Here is a 23402-nt window from a genome sequence, read left to right as displayed (position 1 = left end):
TGAAACCAATATTACGATTGATTCAATGATCTACAGTAACCAAAGTCCCGTCATTTACTAACTTTGGTCAATTTCTCCAATCAGTTCGGAATAGACCTTTCAGAGTCTGGAAGATGGGAAAGATGCCTTGACTGCCTGTGATCAGTCAGCTGTTCACACTTCATTATCCTTTGATTCCGTTCCCCCAAACTCTTCTCAAAACTTATAAAGCTGGAGACTGTGTTTACTGTGTTGTTCCATTTCCGTTTTACCCGCCCCAAGTGACAATATTTTACAAATCATTTGTGCTTCTCTGCCTTGCCAGGGATGTGGCAATTTGGTTAGGCGGAGAGCATAAAACTGGGATTATTCTCTGTACATCTTCCCCATGTTCATGTGAAGGAATAGCCGTTTAAACCTGCAGTTAGTTGTCGAAAATCCAGTGACTTGATCAAGTTTTTGGCCCCGAAATCTAGCCTCTGCTTGGCATTACAAATAGCTAAAAATTAGAATGTGCTTTATATGGAAATGATTATAGTCGCCGGATTAACTGTTGGGTTGGAATATAGTTTGTGTTGTTATGAAATCCTGGGCTAATGCATGGTCTATTCCATCCCCGGAGTGGCAATACAATTGAATTGACCAATAATTCTTGGAAAAGAACCCAAAGTCTTTGGCCCTTGGCTGCCCAATAACTACAGTCACAAGGTTCATAAATTTAACCACAATTGCATTTTATTTATAAGAACTATAATGAGACTTCCAGGTGCGGCGATGACCAGCTGAGTCGCACGTTTCGGCAGCTCCCGGTGAAACGGACTTTTGGGCTCTTGATAGGAGCCCCAACGGCAATTTTGACGGCTAAAAACACTGTGCGGTAAACCAGAAGGGAATCCCCCCTGGATACGGATGAAAAAAGGAGGAGAAAGTGGCCGGATTGCAGTGGATCCTTTAGAACAGCGGCAAGGAAGGCAAGCAAAAACCAAGATGGCGTCGGAAGGTGGCAGTTTAACATGGGGCCCTGAACAACAAGAGTTCTTGAAATGCTGTGTGGAAGAGCTCAAAAATGAAATGAAGAAAGAGCTGTTGGCCCCGATACTACAGGCGATTGAAGGGCTAAAGGAGGAACAAAAGACCCAGGAGCGGGAGCTTCGGGTCGTGAAGGCAAAGGCAGCCGAGAATGAGGACGACATACAGTGCCTGGTGGTGAAGACGGAGACGCATGAGGCACATCAGAAACGATGTGTGGAAAGGTTGGAGGCACTGGAGAACAACGCAAGGAGGAACAACCTGAGGATTCTCGGTCTTCCTGAAGGTGCGGAGGGAGCGGACGTCGGGGCATATGTGAGCACGATGCTGCACTCGTTAATGGGAGCGGAGGCCCCGGCGGGTCCGTTGGAGGTGGAGGGAGCATACCGAGTGATGGCGCGAGGACCGAGAGCAGGAGAAATTCCCAGAGCCATAGTGGTGAGATTCCTCCGTTTTAAGGATAGAGAAATGGTCCTTCGATGGGCAAAGAAAACTCGGAGCAGTAAATGGGAGAACGCGGTGATCCGCGTTTATCAAGACTGGAGTGCGGAGGTGGCGAGAAGGAGGGCGAGCTTTAATCGGGCCAAGGCGGTGCTTCATAAAAAGATAGAATTTGGAATGCTGCAACCGGCAAGACTGTGGGTCACATATCGAGGGAGGCACCACTACTTTGAGACGGCGGATGAAGCGTGGACTTTTATTGTGGAAGAAAAACTGGAATGAGCGGGTTATTAAAAAGAACGTTTGAACAAAGTGGTGGGGCGAATGTGGGGGGCGAAGAGGGGGGTTAAAAAGGGGGGAAAAGAGGAGTTTTATGTACTAATCCTGCGAGGTGGTAACTTTTCTCTCTTCCACAGGTGGTGATGGGGGGAGGAGGGGAGGTGGAGGAGGAGATGGGGCGTTGGCCATTGGGGGCGGGGCCAAGGGAGAAGCGCGGGCTTGGTTCCCGCGCTATGATAATCATGGCGGGAATAGAGAAGCAGGAAGGAGGGGGCGTCGCACGGTGCGAGCCGAGGTCACGGGGGGAAGCCGAGGTCGGCCAGAGTTTGCTGACTTGTGGGAGCAACATGGGGGGAGTAATTACGCTAGCGGGGGATCTAGTGGGGGGGTGGGAGGGGGGAATTACTGGGTTGCTGCTGCTGGGGAGAGGGGGAGCTGGTATGGGAGGGGATGGGCGGGGGGGCACCGCCTGGGGGAGATACAGCTGCGTGGGAACCGGGTGAGGAGCTGGAAAAAAGGGGATGGCTAATCGACAAGGGGGGGGGGGGGTAGGAAGCCCCCCAACCCGGCTGATCACGTGGAACGTGAGAGGGCTGAACGGGCCGATAAAGAGGGCACGGGTACTCGCACACCTTAAGAAACTTAAGGCAGATGTGGTTATGTTACAGGAAACGCACCTGAAACTGATAGACCAGGTTAGGCTACGCAAAGGATGAGTGGGGCAGGTGTTCCATTCGGGGCTAGATGCGAAAAACAGGGGGGTGGCTATATTAGTGGGGAAGCGGGTAATGTTCGAGGCAAAGACTATAGTGGCGGATAACGGGGGCAGATACGTGATGGTGAGTGGCAAACTACAGGGGGAGACGGTGGTTTTGGTAAACGTATATGCCCCGAACTGGGATGATGCCAATTTTATGAGGCGGATGCTAGGACGCATTCCGGACCTAGAGATGGGAAAGCTGATAATGGGGGGAGATTTTAATACGGTGTTGGAACCAGGGCTGGATAGGTCGAAGTCCAGGACTGGAAGGAGGCCGGCAGCAGCCAAGGTACTTAAAGATTTTATGGAGCAGATGGGAGGTGTAGACCCGTGGAGATTTAGCAGACCTAGGAGTAAGGAGTTCTCGTTTTTCTCCTATGTCCATAAAGTCTACTCGCGAATAGACTTTTTTGTGCTGGGAAGGGCGTTGATCCCGAAGGTGAGGGAAACGGAGTATACGGCTATAGCCATTTCGGATCACACTCCACACTGGGTAGACTTGGAGATAGGGGAGGAAACAGGAGGGCGCCCACCCTGGAGAATGGACATGGGACTAATGGCAGATGAGGGGGTGTGTCTAAGGTTGAGGGGGTGCATTGAAAAGTACTTGGAACTCAATGATAATGGGGAGGTCCAGGTGGGAGTGGTCTGGGAGGCGCTGAAGGCGGTGGTTAGAGGGGAGCTGATATCAATAAGGGCACATAAAGGGAAGCAGGAGAGTAAGGAACGGGAGCGGTTGCTGCAAGAACTTTTGAGGGTGGACAGACAATATGCGGAAGCACCGGAGGAGGGACTGTACAGGGAAAGGCAAAGGCTACATGTAGAATTTGACTTGCTGACTACGGGCACTGCAGAGGCACAATGGAGGAAGGCACAGGGTGTACAGTACGAATATGGGGAGAAGGCGAGCAGGTTGCTGGCACACCAATTGAGGAAAAGGGGAGCAGCGAGGGAAATAGGGGGAGTGAGGGATGAGGAAGGAGAGATGGAGCGGGGAGCGGAGAGAGTGAATGGAGTGTTCAAGACATTTTATAAAAAATTATATGAAGCTCAACCCCCGGATGGGAGGGAGAGAATGATGGGCTTCTTGGATCGGCTGGAATTTCCCAAGGTGGAAGAGCAGGAAAGGGTGGGACTGGGAGCACAGATCGAGGTAGAAGAAGTGGTGAAAGGAATTAGGAGCATGCAGGCGGGAAAGGCCCCGGGACCGGATGGATTCCCAGTCGAATTCTATAGAAAATATGTGGACTTGCTCGCCCCGGTATTGACGAGGACCTTTAATGAGGCAAAGGAAAGGGGACAACTGCCCCCGACTATGTCTGAAGCAACGATATCGCTTCTCTTAAAGAAGGAAAAGGACCCGCTACAATGCGGGTCCTATAGACCTATTTCCCTCCTAAATGTAGATGCCAAGATCCTGGCCAAGGTAATGGCAATGAGAATAGAGGAATGTGTTCCGGGGGTGGTCCACGAGGACCAAACTGGGTTTGTGAAGGGGAGACAGCTGAACACGAATATACGGAGGCTGTTAGGGGTAATGATGATGGCCCCACCAGAGGGGGAAACGGAGATAGTAGCGGCGATGGATGCCGAGAAAGCATTTGATAGAGTGGAGTGGGATTATTTGTGGGAGGTGTTGAGGAGATTTGGTTTTGGAGAGGGGTATGTTAGATGGGTGCAGCTGTTGTATAGGGCCCCGATGGCGAGTGTGGTCACGAATGGACGGGGATCTGCATATTTTCGGCTCCATAGAGGGACAAGGCAGGGATGCCCTCTGTCCCCATTATTGTTTGCACTGGCGATTGAGCCCCTGGCGATAGCGTTGAGGGGTTCCAAGAAGTGGAGGGGAGTACTTAGAGGAGGAGAAGAACACCGGGTATCTTTGTATGCGCACGATTTGCTACTATACGTGGCAGACCCGCCGGAGGGGATGCCAGAAATAATGCGGACACTTGGGGAGTTTGGGGATTTTTCAGGGTATAAATTGAACATGGGGAAAAGTGAGTTGTTTGTGGTGCATCCAGGGGAGCAGAGTAGAGAAATAGAGGACCTACCGTTGAGGAAGGTAACAAGGGACTTTCGTTACCTGGGGATCCAGATAGCCAAGAATTGGGGCACATTGCATAGGTTAAATTTAACGCGGTTGGTGGAACAAATGGAGGAGGATTTCAAGAGATGGGATATGGTATCCCTGTCACTGGCAGGGAGGGTGCAGGCGGTTAAGATGGTGGTCCTCCCGAGATTCCTCTTTGTGTTTCAGTGCCTCCCGGTGGTGATCACGAAGGCTTTTTTTAAAAGGATTGAAAAGAGCATCATGGGTTTTGTGTGGGCCGGGAAGACCCCGAGAGTGAGGAAGGGATTCTTACAGCGTAGCAGGGATAGGGGGGGGGCTGGCACTACCGAGCCTAAGTGAGTATTATTGGGCCGCTAATATTTCAATGGTGAGTAAGTGGATGGGAGAGGAGGCGGGAGCGGCGTGGAAGAGATTAGAGAGGGCGTCCTGCAGGGGGACTAGCCTACAGGCTATGGTGACAGCCCCATTGCCGTTCTCACCGAGGAACTACACCACAAGCCCGGTGGTGGTGGCTACACTGAAGATTTGGGGACAGTGGAGACGGCATAGGGGAAAGACTGGAGCCTTGGGGGGGTCCCCGATAAGAAACAACCATAGGTTTTCCCCGGGGGGAATGGATGGGGGATATGGAATGTGGCAAAGAGCAGGAATAACGCAACTGAAAGATCTGTTTGTGGATGGGAAGTTCGCGAGTCTGGGAGCGCTGACCGAGAAATATGGGTTGCCCCAAGGGAATGCATTCAGGTATATGCAACTGAGGGCTTTTGCGAGGCAACAGGTGAGGGAATTCCCGCAGCTCCCGACACAAGAGGTGCAGGACAGAGTGATCTCAAAGACATGGGTGGGGGATGGTAAGGTGTCAGATATATATAGGGAAATGAGGGACGAAGGGGAGACTATGGTAGATGAACTAAAAGGGAAATGGGAAGAAGAGCTGGGGGAGGAGATCGAGGAGGGGCTGTGGGCAGATGCCCTAAGCAGGGTAAACTCGTCGTCCTCGTGTGCCAGGCTAAGCCTGATTCAGTTTAAGGTATTACACAGGGCGCATATGACTGGAGCACGGCTCAGTAAATTTTTTGGGGTGGAGGATAGGTGTGCGAGGTGCTCGAGAAGCCCAGCGAATCATACCCATATGTTTTGGTCATGCCCGGCACTACAGGGGTTTTGGATGGGGTGACAAAGGTGCTTTCAAAAGTAGTGGGGGTCCGGGTCGAACCAAGCTGGGGGTTGGCTATATTTGGGGTTGCACAAGAGCCGGGAGTGCAGGAGGCGAGAGAGGCCGATGGTTTGGCCTTTGCGTCCCTCGTAGCCCGGCGCAGGATATTGTTAATGTGGAAAGAAGCCAAGCCCCCGGGGGTGGAGACCTGGATAAATGACATGGCAGGGTTTATAAAGTTAGAGCGGATTAAGTTCGTTCTAAGGGGGTCGGCTCAAGGGTTCACCAGGCGGTGGCAACCGTTCGTCGAATACCTCGCAGAAAGATAGATGGAATGGAAAAAAGAAGGCAGCAGCAGCAGCCCAGGATCGGGTAAGGGTGGGGGGGGGGAGGGGGGGGGGGGGGGAGGAGGAACCAGAAGGACTCTCAGGGTTGTTAATATATACTGTATAATATGTATAGGTCGTTGCGACAGATAATTATATATTGGACTGTTAAATTATATTTTTGGAGAGTGTTACTTGTGATAAGGCAGTTGCCAATTAGGGTTAGTTTTCATTTTTGTTATTTATTATTTATTCATTTTTGTTTATAAAATAGGTCATTGTTATTTGTGTTGTTATAATATTGTGTAAAGGATGCACAATGTACTGTGTTGGTTGACCAAAAATTTTCAATAAAATATTTATATAAAAAAAAAGAACTATAATGAAATCCAAAGATGTGCAGGTTAGGTGGATTGACCATGCCCCTTAGTGTCCAAAGGTTGGGTTGGGTGGGGTAATTGGGATGGGGATGGGATTGGGCCTAGGTAGGGTGCTTGTTTGAAGGGTCAGTACAGACTCGATGGGCCAAATGGCCTCTTTCTGCACTATAGGAATTCTATGATTCTATGAAATATGCAGCAAATACAACTGGTTAACTATCACCTAATTCCTAATCCCCACTATCACTTGCCCCCACCCTCTATACACACACACACACAAACACACAAAGACAAACAAACACCGAGGGAAAGAGAGGGATGAGATAATAAGTAAAAGTAAAAGAAAATAAATTTTGTTTCAGATAGTTGTTGCTTGCACACTTTCCTTCAAACAGTTGTACAGAGCGAGATTCTGTAATGGTTTTCGCTGCAGATTCACACAGGTCTCTGCAGATTCAAACATACAGTAGCTTTTCTGGAGAAAACATAAGAGTGAAAGTAGGTATTTTCCCCTGGGGGTCCAGGTCTCTGGAAATCATTCCACTCAGGCAGGATCTAATCACCACCTGTAACCAGGCAGAAAACAGTCTTTTGTCCAATTCCTTGGCCACCAACAAACCAATCGAACCAAGTCCCACCCATCTCTCGGCTGCACAATTCTGAGTTCTGTTAGACCACCATATACTATGTCGCAACTTTTTGAATTCCTCATTTTCTCTGTTGCTTCACTTAAGATACATGTCCATTAAGCATCCATGGATCAAAAGCTATAACGGCAAAAATTAAAGGAAGGAGAAATAAGGGAATCAACAAGGAGGACACTAACAGTGTTAATATTATCATGCATTGTAGCACCCTAGCATTGTTTCAGGAGAAAGTTATATAATGCTTTCAGGAGAAAAATGCAGCTTTAACATTTTGTTTTAAAATGGTTATCTGCGGGGGCAGCACGATGGCACAGTGGTTAGCACAGCTGCCTCACGGCGCCGAGGTCCCAGGTTCGAATCCCGGCTCTGAGCCACTGTCCGTGCGGAGTTTGCACGTTCTCTCCTGTATGCGTGGGTTTCGCCCTCACAACCCAAAGATGTGCAGGGTAGGTGGATTGGCCATGCTAAATTGCCCCTTAATTGGAAAATAAAATTGGATATTCTAAATTTATATATAGAAAAACAAATAGTTATCTGCCAGGCAAATGCTGGCGGAAGTAATACTTGCTTATCAGAAGTGAAGCACAGAGGGTAAGATATACTGATACTAAGAACATGATGCAAAATCTACCTGTTAAAAAACTATTTCAGTCCGTGGCGAGCGCACCACGACCCTTGGCTCCATGACCCTTCTGACTCTCGCCCCCAACCCACCCGCGGGTCGCGACCCGCACTTTGAAAAACCCTGCCTTAGGTCTTCAGATTCAGTCTATGGTCAAGGACAGGAGGTTGTGACTGCGAGTGAAGCAGGTGTGGGAACCTAGAAAGTAGGAGTGGTGGAACCATTGCAACTGTCCAACAGATTTGAGGTTTTTGCAGTTGGTATGGATGCGCGAGGGTGCAGCAGGATGGAGGACTGAACTGACCACAGGACCATGGTTCAGGCAGATGTTCAAGTGGTTGGGAGGGTGGGGCGAGGAAGGAGTAAAGAGGAATGTAATGGGACAGGGTAGTCAGGGGGATAGACACAGTCTTTCATCGAGAGCGACAGTCCAAAAGGCTGTGTTGCATGCTTAGCACTAGGGTTTGAGACATCTGCCCAGGGTTGGAGAAGAACATGCTTTGGGAAGGGGAGGATCCAGTTATCATGGTCTACATGGGTATCAATGACATAGATAGAACTAGGAAAGAGATTTTGCTTCGGGATTATGAGCATCTAGGTGCTAAATTAAAAAGAATAATCACAAAGGTAATACTCCCGAGTCACGGGTAGATTGGTTTTGGGTTAATCAAATTGGAGAGATGAATATATGACTCAAAGACTGGTGTAGGAGAAATTGATTTCAATTCACGGGTCCCTGGCACCAGTACGGGGGAAAGTGGGAGTTACACCATCAGGATAATCTACAACTGAACTGTATGGGAACTAAGGGAGGGTTTCTCCATTTTGGAGACTATTGGCGGGATTCTCGATCCCCGACATCGATTTTGTAATCGGCGATCGGGTGGAAATGCCCTTTTGACGCCGAAATCAGAAGTGGCGCCTGTTTGACACAGGTTTTGCATGCTCCACCCCTCCTGAAACGGCGTTGGGATACCTTCAGCGCGTTCCCCTGAAGGCCCTTCCCTCTGCGCCCGATGGGCTGAGTTCACAACGGCGCGGTTCACTCATTGTCTCAGCCGTGCGGGAACTCACCATGGACTGTGCGGACAGTCGGCGGGGAGCCGGGCTGCTGGCCAGGGGGGCTTCCGCGAGGGCTTGGGGACTGGTGGGGGGTGGTCAGAGGGTGGTGAGGGGGTGTCCAGGGAGGCACTATCTGGCAGGTCAGATCCGCGGACGGCCGGCGCCATGTTTTACGGCGCCTGCGCGGCATGACCCAGCAATTCTCTAGCCATTTATTTCATGCAGTTTTACAGTCACAGCATTGGTGAGGTGGCGGTGCCAATTTTTTTCCACGTAAAAGGCCGCAGATCCTCTGCATTTAGCCTCAGAATCGGAGAATCCAGCCCTATTCTCTCCCACCAGAACTGAACTGCACCAGTTTTCTGATCCCCTTGTGGTCGTAAAGCAGGAAGCAATTCCGTGTTCCAATCCGTGCAAATTTATGCATGGCGTGGAATACAAGGGATTCCCCAGGAATCCCATCACCTTGAGTGGTGGACCAATACCGAGGTCCCGTGGCCGGCCAGCCCGCTGCACCGCAAATCGGCCCTGATTTCCCCCCCCCCCTCCCCCCCATCGCAAATTGGACCTGAACCACCCACCCCCAGCAGCACCCCCACCCCAGATTGCCTTGGTGTCCCCCTACCCAAATGAACAGGGGTGACCCAACCCTCCATCCGAAGGGACCCCTGTAATAGGGGTACCACTCCAGGGAGCCCTGTAATAGGAGGACCCCACCCAGGGATGTCTGTAATAGGGGGACCCCCCAGGTACTCTGTAATGGGGGAACCCCCTTATGGATCCCAGTAATAGGGGACCCCCCCAGGACCTGTGTAATAGGGGGACCCCCCAAGGACCCTGTAATTGGGGATTCCCCCCCCATAGGGACCTCTGTAATAGGGGGGGGGGGCCCAAAAGGGAGCCCTGCAATAGGGGGACGCTCCACAGGGAGCCCTATAATAGGGAAATCCACCACAGGGAACCACTGCCTAAAGGAACCTCCACACACAGACTCCACCGCTTAGAAATGCGACCAAGTCTGGAAGTTAGCGAGCAGTCCAGACAGGGGCTGTGGGAAGCATTGCAGCTGTAATACTTACCTTGCAGCTCCACGTATCCATTCCTCGAAGCAGAACAGCTGTGCCTGCATCTGGTTCCCACAGATCCATTAACTGCAAGCCATTCATAGCTTTCCAGTAGCTATCTGTGATTGACAGCTTGTAAAAAACATCTGCAGCTTTGATCCATTCATATCGTTTCACGCTTCAATGGTCTAAGTGGTGAAACCCCAATGTTTGGAAATATTGACCACATCAAAGAGAGGTAAGTGCAGTGAAATCACACGCTTGACTGATTGGAATGCCCTTAGTATGTGGAATGCACTTCCAGGTATCAGGGTCCTATCCCCATCACCTCTCATCAATCGCTGCAGGTCTTGTTTGTTCGGAGGATGTGCTGGATTCCTCTAGGTAGATGCCTGGTGCATGATACCTTTTAAGGTGGGTATGCAGTTGCACATCAGCAGACCCATGGTCCTTAACAGAGGGTAGGTCCAGTTACAGTGGCAAGGAAACGTTGATGACTGGGCATCTCCCGACTGCTGCAGTCTTTATCCACAATCGCAGCCATTGATACCATATGAGTATCTTTTGCCTGATCCACTGTTGAGGTCTTATTTGGGATTGCGTTTTGTCTTTTTCCTCCCGTCTGACCGTACCATCATGGGTGACCCTGACAGGAGCTTAAAATTCTTGACGGCATTTCTCTCTAGATCAGCTTGTAAAAAGCTGGTACGGTAGTATTGTGGATAGCACAATTGCTTCACAGCTCTAGGGTCCCAGGTTCGATACCAGCTTGGGTCACTGTCTGTGCGGAGTCTGCACATCCTCCCCGCGTGTGCGTGGGTTTCCTCCGGGTGCTCCGGTTTCCTCCTACAGTCCAAAGATGTGCAGGTTAGGTGGATTGGCCATGATAAGTTGCCCTTAGTGTCCAAAATTGCCCATAGTGTTGGGTGAGGTTAGTGGGTTATGGGGATAGGGTGGAGGTGTTGACCTTGGGTACGGTGCTCTTTCCAAGAGCCGGTGCAGACTCGATGGGCCGAATGGCCTCCTTCTGCACTGTAAATTCTATGAAACAGGATGTTCAAGCCTCTCCACCACGGCAAGTTGGCAATGCAAGGGAAACCCATCGGCTACAAGACCAGGAAACACCAAGATGAGAACGACCACACCATCCAAGACCTCATCGACAAGAAGAAGAAAGCTCTCCATGCTGGTCAAAATGAGATAAACAGGAAAAGAGGAGAGCTCATCAATTAGCCAAGGTAGAGGTACAAAGAAGGACTAGGGGAACCAAGAACCAAGGTGGACTGAGAATGCTATGGAGCTGCAACTCCTCATTGACAAGCATGACACCCGGGTCGTCTTCAGTGCGACACGGGCAATATATGGACCCAGCACCCTCGGCCTCAAACCGGTGTGGAGGAAGTATGGAACCCTCTTGAGAGGCAAAGAAAACATTCCCCTTTGATGGGGAGAACACTTTAAAAAAGTCCTAAATCTTGATACAATGATAGATCTTCAAGAAAGGAAACAAAGCAGACTGTGGGAACTACCGAGGTATTTCCCTACTCTCCATCACTGGGAAAATCACCACTTGAATCCTCGCTATCTGTCTTCTCCCAGTCTCTGAAGAAATCCTTCTGGAAAGCTATTGTGACTTCCAACCAAACTATGGAATAGTGGACATGATTTTCACAGCTTGGCAGCTTCAAAAGAAATGCCTGGAGTAATATCAACCACTCAACATGGTCAATAGGAAGTTTTATTGAAGACCCTGTCAAAAGCTAGCTGCCAGACACATTCATCAACGCCCTCCAACTCCTCCACAACACAGTGCAGAAGGAGGCCATTCGGCCCATCGAGTCTGCACCACCCACTTAAGCCCTCACTTCCACCCTATCCCCGTAACCCAATAACCCCTCCTAACCTTGTTGATTACTAACGGCAATTTATCATGGCCGATCCACCTAACCTGCACGTCTTTGGACTGTGGGAGGATACCCACGCAGACACGGGGAGAACGTGCAGACTCCGCACAGACAGTGACCCAGTGGGGAATCGAACCTGGGACCCTGGCGCCGTGTTCAAATTCAAACTGGGAAGGTTGACTCTGATTGGTCAACTCATTGCCCTGGGGAATAAACATTTCCCAAGATCCTGAAAAGTGCCCAGTCTTCTTCCAATTACCTGGAAGGGTCAGGAGTCTCAAAAACAGCCCATGCTTGCAAAACTCTAAACAATGTCTCGCATTCGATGTGATTCCGTGATAAGACAAAACCCACTAAGCAATCCTGATTGTGCTAAGAATTACACTGGAAACCAAATTAAGATGATCAATCGGGCCCACAGAGTGGCTCACTTATGCATGCGAGAAGCCACATATATTCACACACAGACAGAAGGAACATGTGCACACTTTGCACCGTTTTCATCGAAACACTAGCTTAAGGACCAGTCATTCCAGGATCCCGAGGGAGTGCCGTAGAAGAAGATATAGAGAGGAACAGATCCCATTGGCAGAAGGATCAAGAACTAGAGGACATAGATTTAAGGTGATTCACAAAAGAACCAAAGCGGACATGAGGAAAGTTTTCTTACACAGCAAGTGTTTACGGTCTTGAATGCACAGGCTGAAAGGATGGTGGAGACAGAAGCAGTTTGTTTTTGTCAATTGTTCATGAGATGCGAGTGTCGCTGGCAAGGCCAGAATTTGTTGCCCGTTCCTAATAGCCCTTGGGAATCTGGTTGTGAGCTGCTACAGTCCATGTGTGTAGGAACACCTGTAGTGCTGTTCAGAAGGTACTGTTCAAAATTGGATGGACAACTGATGGGGTAAAAATGCAGAACTAGAAAGAGATGGCTGGGGCAGGAGACTGGCTAAATTTCCCTTGCAGAGAGCTAACACAGACTTGCTATAACTGTACTATGATTCTATCGAGGGAATCAGCAACCTCATCTCAGCATACTGAGAGGAAGAGGAGTATTTTTCTGGTGCATGAACCACTGGACATGGGAGGAAAAGACCAGGAGCAAAGGGGCAGCTCTGCAATATCAGCAAGAAGTGGACATATTGACTAGGCCCCCGAAATAATGACCATCAATTGTGAAACCTTGACCTCAGGAAATTGAAGTGTCAGCCTTCCGTTGGACCCACCTCCCACCTTAAACCTGGAGCTGGAGCAGATGCATCCCTGATCTTTATTTGTTTATAGCTTAGATTTCTATACCCTATCCAGACACAATCAGATAGATACCAACAAAGGCACAGAAAAAGTTTGTAGGCAGTGCTACCCAGAATTATCATCAGAACAAAGGAATGCTGTTTAATCTTTCTTTGGATTGTACAATTTTTAAAAAAACTGCTTTTTGGGAACAGGAAACATGGGTAAAATCAGTCCTTGCCTGAAATTATAGGGCTCAACTTCATAGCTGTCCTGGTTCCTGGTGTATAAGTTCCAGTCAAAGAAGCATTTTTTACAACAGATCACCTTGAACTAGATTTCCATGATGCACACATTGGAGATGAATTCTCACAAACAGGAAAACCTGAATTGACAGTCTGTTTTACACTGCACACACTCCTTTCCACTGAAGCCTGTTGCATGCTTTCTGCAAAGACCAATTTAACTCCCCAGTGTCCTACATAAGAGATCCACAGTTCAGTCAATGTATGACCTGTTGTCCTGGTTGCACTAACATGACCACATATGTAGAAGAATTATTATTTTGGCAATAACCTTTACTTTTAGTGTACTGCTTAACCACTTCCTTACCTTGCAGGTCAGCTGTTCGGGAGAGAGAGGGAGCCGGGACCTTGGAAACAGCGCGGGAGTTTGAAAAAGCGCGGGAGCTGTGAGGCAGAGGGGACAGAATAAAAGGTCGCTGCCTGGGTGAGATAAGTACTGCTTAACCACTTCCTTACCTTGCAGGTCAGCTGTTAGTCTCGGGAGATCAGTTTCGGGAGCAGGCCTATTGGCTGACTGTAAATCAGGAAGGATACAAAAGGTGTGGCTGAAGTGCCTATAGAAACGGAGTGCTGGAGGCAAACAGAGTGTATCTAAGTTTGGGTAAGGCTGAGGTCGGGTAAGAGGGGAGTGAGGGCTGTGTTTGTTTTTTGGAGTTTGGGGGTGAGTTTCCCCCCCCCCCCCCAAAAAAAATAAATCCAATTAATTAAGTAAATTAATTAACTAGTTAAGGGAATTTGGTGCTCATCTTAAGGAGGTGCAGAGAAGCAGACCTGTGAGGGAGCCTCGGGAGCAATTACATCACAGCCAGCAGGTGAGTGATTGGCTTGTAACTGGTAAGTGATTTCTCTCTCTTTGACTTTCTCTTAGCTGTGTCGTGTAGTTCAAATTTAACTTCAGGTTTAAGTCATGGCAGGAGAGCTCAGACCCGTGTCATGCTCCTCTTGTGAGATGTGGCAAGTCAGGGACCCTTCTGGTGTCCCTGACTCCTTCATCTGCAAGAAGTGTGTCCAACTGCAGCTCCTGTTAGACCTCTTGACGGCTCTGGGGCTGCGGATGGACTCACTTTGGAGCATCCGCGATGCTGAGGAAGTTGTGGATAGCACATTCAGTGAGTTGGTCACACCGCAGATTAAAATTACTGAGGCAGATAGGGAATGGGTGACCAACAGACAGAGGAAGAGTGGGAAGGCAGTGCAGGGATCCCCTGCGGTCATCTCCCTCCAAAACAGATTTACCGTTTTGGAAACTGTTGGGGGAGATGGCTCACCAGGGGAAGGTGGCAGCAGCCAGGTTCATGGCACCGTGGCTGGCTCTGCTGCACAGATGGGCGGGAAAAAGAGTGACAGAGCTATAGTGATAGGGGATTCAATTGTAAGGGGAATAGACAGGCGTTTCTGTGGACGCAAACGAGCATCCAGGTTGGTGCAAGGGTCAAGGATGTCTCGGAGCGGCTGCAGGGCATTCTGGAGGGGGAGGGTGAACAGCCAGCTGTCGTGGTGCATATAGGCACCAACGATATAGGTAAAAAACGGGATGAGGTCCTACAAGCTGAATTTAGGGAGTTAGGAGTTAAACTAAAAAGTAGGACCTCAAAGGTAGTAATCTCAGGATTGCTACCAGTGCCACGTGATAGTCAGAGTAGGAATGACAGGATAGCTAGGATGAATACATGGCTTGAGAGATGGTGCAAAAGGGAGGGTTTCAAATTCCTGGGACATTGGGACCGGGTCTGGGGGAGGTGGGACCTGTACAAATCGGACGGTCTGCATCTGGGTGGGACCGGAACCAATGTTCTCGGGGGTGTGTTTGCTAGTGCAGTTGGGGAGGGTTTAAACTAATGTGGCAGGGGGATGGGAACCGATGTAGGAAGTCAGTGGGGACAGAAACAAAAGGCAGGAAGGGAGAGTGTGTAAAGCATGACCTGAGAAAGCAGGGCAGAGAGCAAGGAAGGTCTACATTAAACTGCATTTATTTCAATGCAAGGGGCCTGACGGGCAAAGCGGATGAACTCAGGGCATGGACGGGCACATGGGACTGGGATATTATAGCTATGATTGAAACATGGCTAAGGGAGGGGCAGGACTGGCAGCTCAATGTTCCGGGGTACAGATGCTATAGAAAGGATAGAACAGGAGGTAAGAGAGGAGGGGGAGTGGCGTTTTTGATTAGGGAGAACATCACGGCAGTACTTAGAGGGGATATATCCGAGGGTACGCCCACTGAGTATATGGGTGGAACTGAAAAATAAGAAGGGAGAGATCACCTTGGTAGGACTGTACTACAGGCCCCCAAATAGTCAGCGGGAAATTGAGGAGCAAATATGTAAGGAGATTACAGATAGCTGCAAGAATAATAGGGTGGTAGTAGTAGGGGACTTTAACTTTCCCAACATTGACTGGGACAGCCAGAGCATTAGGGGCTTGGATGGAGGGAAATTTGTTGAGTGTATTCAGGAGGAATTTCTCATTCAGTATGTGGATGGACCGACTAGAGAGGGGGCAAAATTTGACCTCGTCTTGGGAAATAAGGAAGGGCAAGTGACAGAAGTGCTAGTGAGAGATCACTTTGGGACAAGTGACCATAACTCCATTAGTTTTAAGATAGCTATGGAGAATGATAGGTCTGGCCCAAGAGTTAAAATTCTTAATTGGGGCAAGGCCAATTTTGATGGTATCAGACAGGAACTTGCAGAGGTAGATTGGGGGAGACTGTTGGCAGGCAAAGGGACGGCTGGTAAATGGGAGGCTTTTAAAAATGTGTTAACCAGGGTGCAGGGTAAGCACATTCCCTTTAGAGTGAAGGGTAAGGCTAGTAGAAGTAGGGAACCCTGGATGACTCGAGATATTGAGACTCTGGTCAAAAAGAAGAAGGAGGCATATGACGTACATAAGCAACTGGGATCAAGTGGATCCCTTGAAGAGTATAGAGATTGTCGAAATAGAGTTAAGAGGGAAATCAGGAGGGCAAAAAGGGGACATGAAATTGCTTTGGCAAATAATGCAAGGGAGAATCCAAAGAGATTCTACAAATACATAAAGGGGAAAAGAGTAACTAGGGACAGAGTAGGGCCTCTTAAGGATCAACAAGGGCATCTATGTGCAGAGCCACAAGAGTTGGGTGAGATCCTGAATGAATATTTCTCATCGGTATTCACGGTGGAGAAAGGCATGGATGTTAGGAAACTAAGGGAAATAAATAGTGATGTCTTGAGAAGTGTGCATATTACAGAGGAGGAGGTGCTGGAAGTCTTAAAGCGCATCAAGGTAGATAAATCCCCGGGACCTGATGAAATGTATCCCAGGGTGTTGTGGGAGGCTAGGGAGGAAATTGCGGCTCCCCTAACAGAGATATTTGAATCATCGGCAGCCACAGGTGAGGTGCCTGAAGATTGGAGAGTGGCGAATGTTGTGCCCTTGTTTAAAAAGGGCAGCAGGGAAAAGCCTGGGAACTACAGACCGGTGAGCCTAACGTCTGTAGTAGGTAAGTTGCTAGAAGGTATTCTGAGAGACAGAATCTACAAGCATTTAGAGAGGCAAGGACTGATTCGGGGCAGTCAGCATGGCTTTGTGCGTGGAAAATCATGTCTCATAAATTTGATTGAGTTTTTTGAGGGGGTGACCAAGAAGGTAGATGAGGGCAGTGCAGTAGACGTTGTCTACATGGACTTTAGCAAAGCCTTTGACAAGGTACCGCATGGTAGGTTGTTGCAGAAGGTTAAAGCTCACGGGATCCAGGGTGAGGTTGCCAATTGGATTCAAAATTGGCTGGACGACAGAAGGCAGAGGGTGGTTGTAGAGGGTTGTTTTTCAAACTGGAGGCCTGTGACCAGTGGTGTGCCTCAGGGATCGGTGCTGGGTCCACTGTTATTTGTGATTTATATTAATGATTTGGATGAGAATTTAGGAGGCATGGTTAGTAAGTTTGCAGATGACACCAAGATTGGTGGCACAGTGGATAGTGAAGAAGGTTATCTAGGATTGCAAAGGGATCTTGATCAATTAGGCCAGTGGGCCGACGAATGGCAGATGGAGTTTAATTTAGATAAATGTGAGGTGATGCATTTTGGCAGATCGAATCAGGCCAGGACCTACTCAGTTAATGGTATGGCGTTGGGGAGAGTTATAGAACAAAGAGATCTAGGAGTACAGGTTCATAGCTCCTTGAAGGTGGAGTCGCAGGTGGACAGGGTGGTGAAGAAGGCATTCGGCATGCTTGGTTTCATTGGTCAGAACATTGAATACAGGAGTTGGGACGTCTTGTTGAAGTTGTACAAGACATTGGTACGGCCACACTTGGAATACTGTGTGCAGTTCTGGTCACCCTATTATAGGAAGGATATTATTAAACTGGAAAGAGTGCAGAAAAGATTTACTAGGATGTTGCCGGGACTTGATGGTTTGAGTTATAAGGAGAGGCTGGATAGACTGGGACTTTTTTCCTTGGAGCGTAGGAGGCTTAGGGGTGATCTTATAGAGGTCTATAAAATAATGAGGGGCATAGATGAGGTAGATAGTCAACATCTTTTCCCAAAGGTAGGGGAGTCTAAAACTAGAGGGCATAGGTTTAAGGTGAGAGGGGAGAGATTCAGAAGGGCCCAGAGGGGCAATTTCTTCACTCAGAGGGTAGTGAGTGTCTGGAATGGACTGCCAGAGGTGGTAGTAGAGGCGGGTAAAATTGTGTCTTTTAAAAAACATTTAGATAGTTACATGGATAAGATGGGTATAGAGGGTTATGGGCCAAGTGCGGGCAACTGGGACTAGCTTAATGGTAAAAACTGGGCGGCATGGACTGGTTGGGACAAAGGGCCTGTTTCCATGCTGTAAACTTCTATGATTCTAGTGCAATTGCTGCAAACTGTCCACATTTGAGTTAACTACAGCTACAATAATAATTTTCAATAATCTTTATTGTCACAAGTAGGCTTACATTGCAATGAAATTACTGTGAAAAGCCCCTAGTCACCACATTCCAGCGCCTGTTTGGGTACACTGAGGGAGAATTCAGAATGTCCAAATTACCTAACAGCACGTCTTTCGGGATTAGTGGGAGGAAACCGGAGCACCCGGAGAAAACCCACGCAGACACGGGGAGAACGTGCAGACTCCGCACAGACAGTGACCCAGCCGGGAATCAAACCTGGGACCCTGGCGCTGTGAAGCCACAGTGCTAACCACTGTGCTACCGTGCTGCCCGGTACATTAGTGCACAATGGTTAAGCCATAAGTTATAATGAAGGAGCAGAAATGGCTAAAATAAACTAACCTGAATTTTTTCTCCTCAAATACGAGCATACTCCCAACATGCCTGTTGTGCATCATTCATAACTCTGAATTAACTACTATTTGCTCACCCAAACTTTATTGATCACATTTGCGAGTAGCTGTAATGACTCATGTGATTGAGGTGCTTATTTTGGCAGCAGTAACCTGACAGCAGCAATGAGGAAACAAAGTATTGACAAAGAAGAGTTTGGAGGATGAAGTATTAACCTTTCAGAGCTTACCAACAAGGAACAATCTGCGTCTACTGACAGAACACATCTGGAATGAAGGGACCTGCAGCAAGGGTCATGGGAATGATGGGGATCAAGGAATTGGGCAAGGGGGAAATTGTGTCTCTGTCTCCTATTTTCTGGCCACTGCTGCCACTCTCATGTCTAATTTGGGGTGGATAAATGGAGGAAAATCAGGCCCATGCCAACAATTTCATATAATCTTTAATCAACACTGTAGTTATTACCTGTGGTTGTAAAGATCAGTAAGCCAAAGAATTCTTCACAGGTATTTCCAAACATAAAGCAATTCATTAAAACTAACCACGTTCAGGTTAACATTTGGATTGTAATCAAGGGGTTTTCGATTTATCTATTCACTTTGAAACTGAGAGCTAAGATATTATCCACTTGCTTCATTTCAGAAAGATTTTGCTTATTCCAGCGATCTTTCTAAAATGAAAATCCTTAAGAGGGTCTCTGTGTCAAGAGATAGGGGGTTGTTAGTTCATCATGTCTTCCAATGCCCCAGCAATAATCATTGAACTTTGTTCCAATTAATGAATGCAGAGCGACTGGTACAGAATAAATTTGAATCGTCCCAGAACAACTTCAAGTTACTTCAACTATCGATGAAAATATTTGAAAAATACTTTCATGTTTTGTAATTGATTCAATCAATTTACCACCAAGATATATAGCCATGTTGCAATAGAGATTTAATGAAAAAGTCCTTGTCAAAGATATCTTCATTTTACACTGAAACCAACATTTATATGCAATGAATATGACCTATACTGTTTGGTAGAGATAAACTGAAGGTTAAAGCTCATATTGTATTTCCTTGCTCAAAAGTTTACAATTATGCTTAAAGTGACACCGCAAGGAGAATTCACAAATGGAGCAACCAGATGTGATATTCTGGATGCAATTCTGAGTTAATTGCAGCTATAAATTGGGAAGGCATTTTCATTTGCTGGTAATCACAGATCAGCTTTCGGGTCTGCTTTAGTATCATGTACTGCCTCTGGCTGCCAAATTGTGGGTCTTATGTAGTGTTTGTAACACCCAAGATGAACTTGCCAGATTTGTTAAGGCCAGTGGCAGGAAGATCTCAGTGAAGTGTTTGGAGTAAAGGTTTCAATAAATGTGGCAAGTTTGTCTTTGGCTTTGGCTGCATGACCTGTGCACTGAGAGCCAGCTGCTTTTGCACAATATAAACCGTTTGCTGCATTGTTTTCCTGCGAAACCATTGGGCGTGATCTAACAGAAAGGTTTCTAAGTGTGGTAGCGAGCGGGAACTGCTGGATGTTTCCCGACAGCCGCCCCGGCAAGGTCGTCACTGGTATCTAACGTTAATTGGGGCAGTTAATGATGCCCCACAGGATTCCCGCCAGAAACTACTGTCACGCCAGCAGGTTCGCCTGGACCGTGCTCGGCAGCTCCCCCCTCCCCCCATCTGTCAGCGATGCATGAAGCATGTGACTCACAATGCCCTCTCTTTGCCCCCGCAGGAGATGTTAGCCCACAACAGACGGGAAAGGGCCCAGGCGGGTGGGGGCTGCCAGACATCAGAGTCCTCACCCCCTACGATGAATGGGCCCTGGAGGTTGTGGGGTGGCTGAGACAGAGGTCACCAACGTCGACCATGGCCTACGCCGCAGAGGTGAGTATCCACTGGCCCCGCCAGTGAGTTGTTGATGCCAGACATAATGACCCTTCCCTCTCACTGACCACCTGTCTATTCTCCCACAGGATCTCCATCCAATGGTGCCGGCTCTTCAGGGTGGGCGGCTCCCTGCATCCCAAGGGGTACAGCTCAGAGGATGCCAGCATCGAGGCATCACAGTTGTCACCCCCACCCTCCACCAGTGCAGAGACTCACACTTCAGTGAACGAATGTATTGGACAGGCTTCTGGGGCACCATCTGGTGAGCACCACACAGTTGCTCATGCACATCAGTAAGACGTCTTCCAAAACCAGGAGTCCTGAGGCGTGGAACATTGGCGAGACCATGCAGATGCATGGAGATGGATGAACGGACATCGTGCGACAATCGCCAGGCACGAATGGTCCCTTCCAATCGGGGAATACTTCAGCAGTCGAGAGCATTCAGCCTCTGTTCTTCTGGCAAGCGTTCTCTAAGGCTCACGACAATGCAAAATCACCGAGCAGAGACTGACAGCCGAGTTCCACTTGCATGAATATGGCCTCAACCGGGATCTTGGATTCATATCTCACTACATTTAACCCCCCACCATTTGGCCTGGGCTTGCAAAATCCTACCAACTTTCCTGGCTTGAGACAATTCATACCTCTTTAACCTGTAATTATTCCTCTGTCCAGCCACACCGTCAGGACCTGTTAAGACTTAATTACCAGCAAAGACTCACATTCGAAGTATCATCTTGCATCATTGGCTTTGTCTATACAGGCTGTGTTTGTATAACCTACCTCTTCACTCAACTGATGAAGGAGGTAAGCTCCAAAAGCTCGCCATTCCAATTTAACCTGTGGACTTTAACCTTGTGATGTAAGATTTCTTAATGTGCCCACCCTAGTCCAACGCCGGCATCTCCACACCATGGCTATGATGCTCATCAGGTGGAGGCAGGAACGTCTGTGGGGACAGCAGTTGGGGATCTGTTGAACCCCTGGACCCAGCTGGGTAACAGTTCGATGTTGAGTGTCTGGACCAGGTTATCCCAGAGCTGATGAAGTTGCTAGGATGTGGCCATGAGATTCAGAGGCGGATACCAGCAACACTCCAGCAGGTCCATAGCCGATTTGAGGAATCCCAAAGGCTTCGGGCGCAGGACATGGCGCCAGCAATGTGTGTCACCGAAGCCAACACTTCTAGTGTGGAACCTGCAGAGGAAAGCCTACAGCACAACATCAGCAGCAACAGTGGTGGTGTCCGAGGCGTGGCTCACACAATGACGGCCATGGCTGAGAGCCGCTCATTCTCCCGGTCATTGCGGGATGTGTCCCTGATACAGGTGGACATTGGCGAGGCGCTGCAGAGCATGGCCCGGTCACAGAGGGACATTGGTGAGGGCATCAACACCATGGTGCAAACAATAGGGAGGTCAGGGCTGGCAGAGCAGATGACGCAGGGGCCTCTGGAGCTGAATCCAGCTGTCCCTCCATCTCAAGGTGACTCCTAGGGCCCGACAGGCACCAACTGGGAGAAGGAGGCGCGGGACGCTGACCTGGAGCTGGCCTACAGGGAGATGATGGTGGTCACCAGCTCTTCTGTGTGCCCCCTCCTGACAATGCCGTACCTTGGGGTAAGCGGGCAGCACAGGGTGACACGGTGAGGTATGTCCCACTGACAAGTCAGCCAGGGAGCTCCATCCCCAGGCCCTCCAGAGGATGCCCACCTGGGGCATAAAAGGCCACCAGGCACAGTAAGCAGCAGGCTGCCACCACCACTAATGTGCACCCTGGGGACACACCTAGATGTAGCGTCAAAGCATGGAGGGCTAAGATCATTGAGGGTCATTGAGAGGGCACGGGGGGCAGGGTGGGGGGGGGCAGACAGTTAGGGTCACGATTGTCCATCACTAAAACATGTTATACCAGAGACATGTGAATCCTCTGTCACTTTATTCCGCACTGCGGGCCGGCCTGTACTCCCCTCCCCTCCGCCCTTCTCCGGCCCCCCCAGGCAACGAGATCCTACTTCGCCCCCTCCCCGGCACCACAATGTATACCACATGCAGGTGATGGGTGTGAGTGTGCTGTCAGCGGAAAGACAGGAGTCAGACTATCGCATTGACCGAGGAGCTCCAGAGCTTTCCTCACAGCGAGTTATCATTACCCTCCTGCCTTGTTTATTGACCCGCTAACAGTGCCGACACAGGCCCATCACCCTGGAGTGATGTAACTCAGACCCTGGGAGGGTGCAGCAGGGTGACTGCGATGGGGGGCAGTGGTTTGTGGGGATGTGTGTGGGTGTGGGAATGGTTGGGGGGGGTGGGGGGAGAGGCGGATTAGCGGGGAAGGGGAGATGGTTCAGGGGGACGTTAGGTGGGTTCGGGAAAGGGAGTGAGATGACATACAAAGCCACGTCCTGTGAGAATTGGGTGCGGGTGAGCGCCTCTCCGGCCCTCCAGGCATGCCGGACCCTCACTGCCACCGCCTAATTCCATCCTCCAAATGCTCCCGCGGGTCCTCCCCGGGTCAATCCTTCAGCCCCCCCCTTGCCTGGCTCCTCCTCACCTTCCTCCTCTGAGAGGCCGCGGCCGGGATACTCCGACCCCGCGACGGGTCGGAGAATCCCTGGGGAATGCAAAAATCGCGCCCCGACACCGGCTTCCCAATTCTCCCCCGCCGATTCTCGGGCGCCTGCAGGATCCTGCCGCGCCGGTCGGGGGCCATTGAAAGCGGCCCCCCCCCGGCGATTCTCCGGGCCCCGACGGGCCGAGTGGCCGCCGAGTTCAGCTGAGTCCCGCCGGCGTGGGTTACTCAGGTCCCACACAGCGGGACCTGGAAGGTGTGTCTGCGGGGGCCATCCGGGGGGGGGGGGGTGGGTTCCGACCCCAGGGGGGTGCTCCCACGGTGGCCTGGCCCGCGGTCAGGGCCTCCCGATCATGGGCGGGTTGGTTCTGTGGGGGCCTTTGTTCCTCCGCGTTGAGCCCCTGTA

General features: G+C 49.6%; 1 long non-coding RNA gene across 1 annotated transcript in view; it reads left to right on the top strand.

The window, feature by feature from the left end:
* LOC140409539 (uncharacterized) overlaps nucleotides 1-23402 on the top strand; it is a 206444-nt gene that overhangs the window by 38885 nt on the left and 144157 nt on the right. Inside the window, exon 2 of the long non-coding RNA XR_011940378.1 lies at nucleotides 13576-13685. This is a non-coding gene — a long non-coding RNA (uncharacterized lncRNA). The remainder of the gene's footprint in view (nucleotides 1-13575; nucleotides 13686-23402) is intronic.

This window comes from Scyliorhinus torazame, chromosome 3, assembly GCF_047496885.1.
Source record: "Scyliorhinus torazame isolate Kashiwa2021f chromosome 3, sScyTor2.1, whole genome shotgun sequence".
NCBI lineage: Eukaryota > Metazoa > Chordata > Chondrichthyes > Carcharhiniformes > Scyliorhinidae > Scyliorhinus > Scyliorhinus torazame.
Note: the sequence above shows the minus strand (reverse complement) of the source record. Positions and strands in the feature narration are given on the sequence as shown.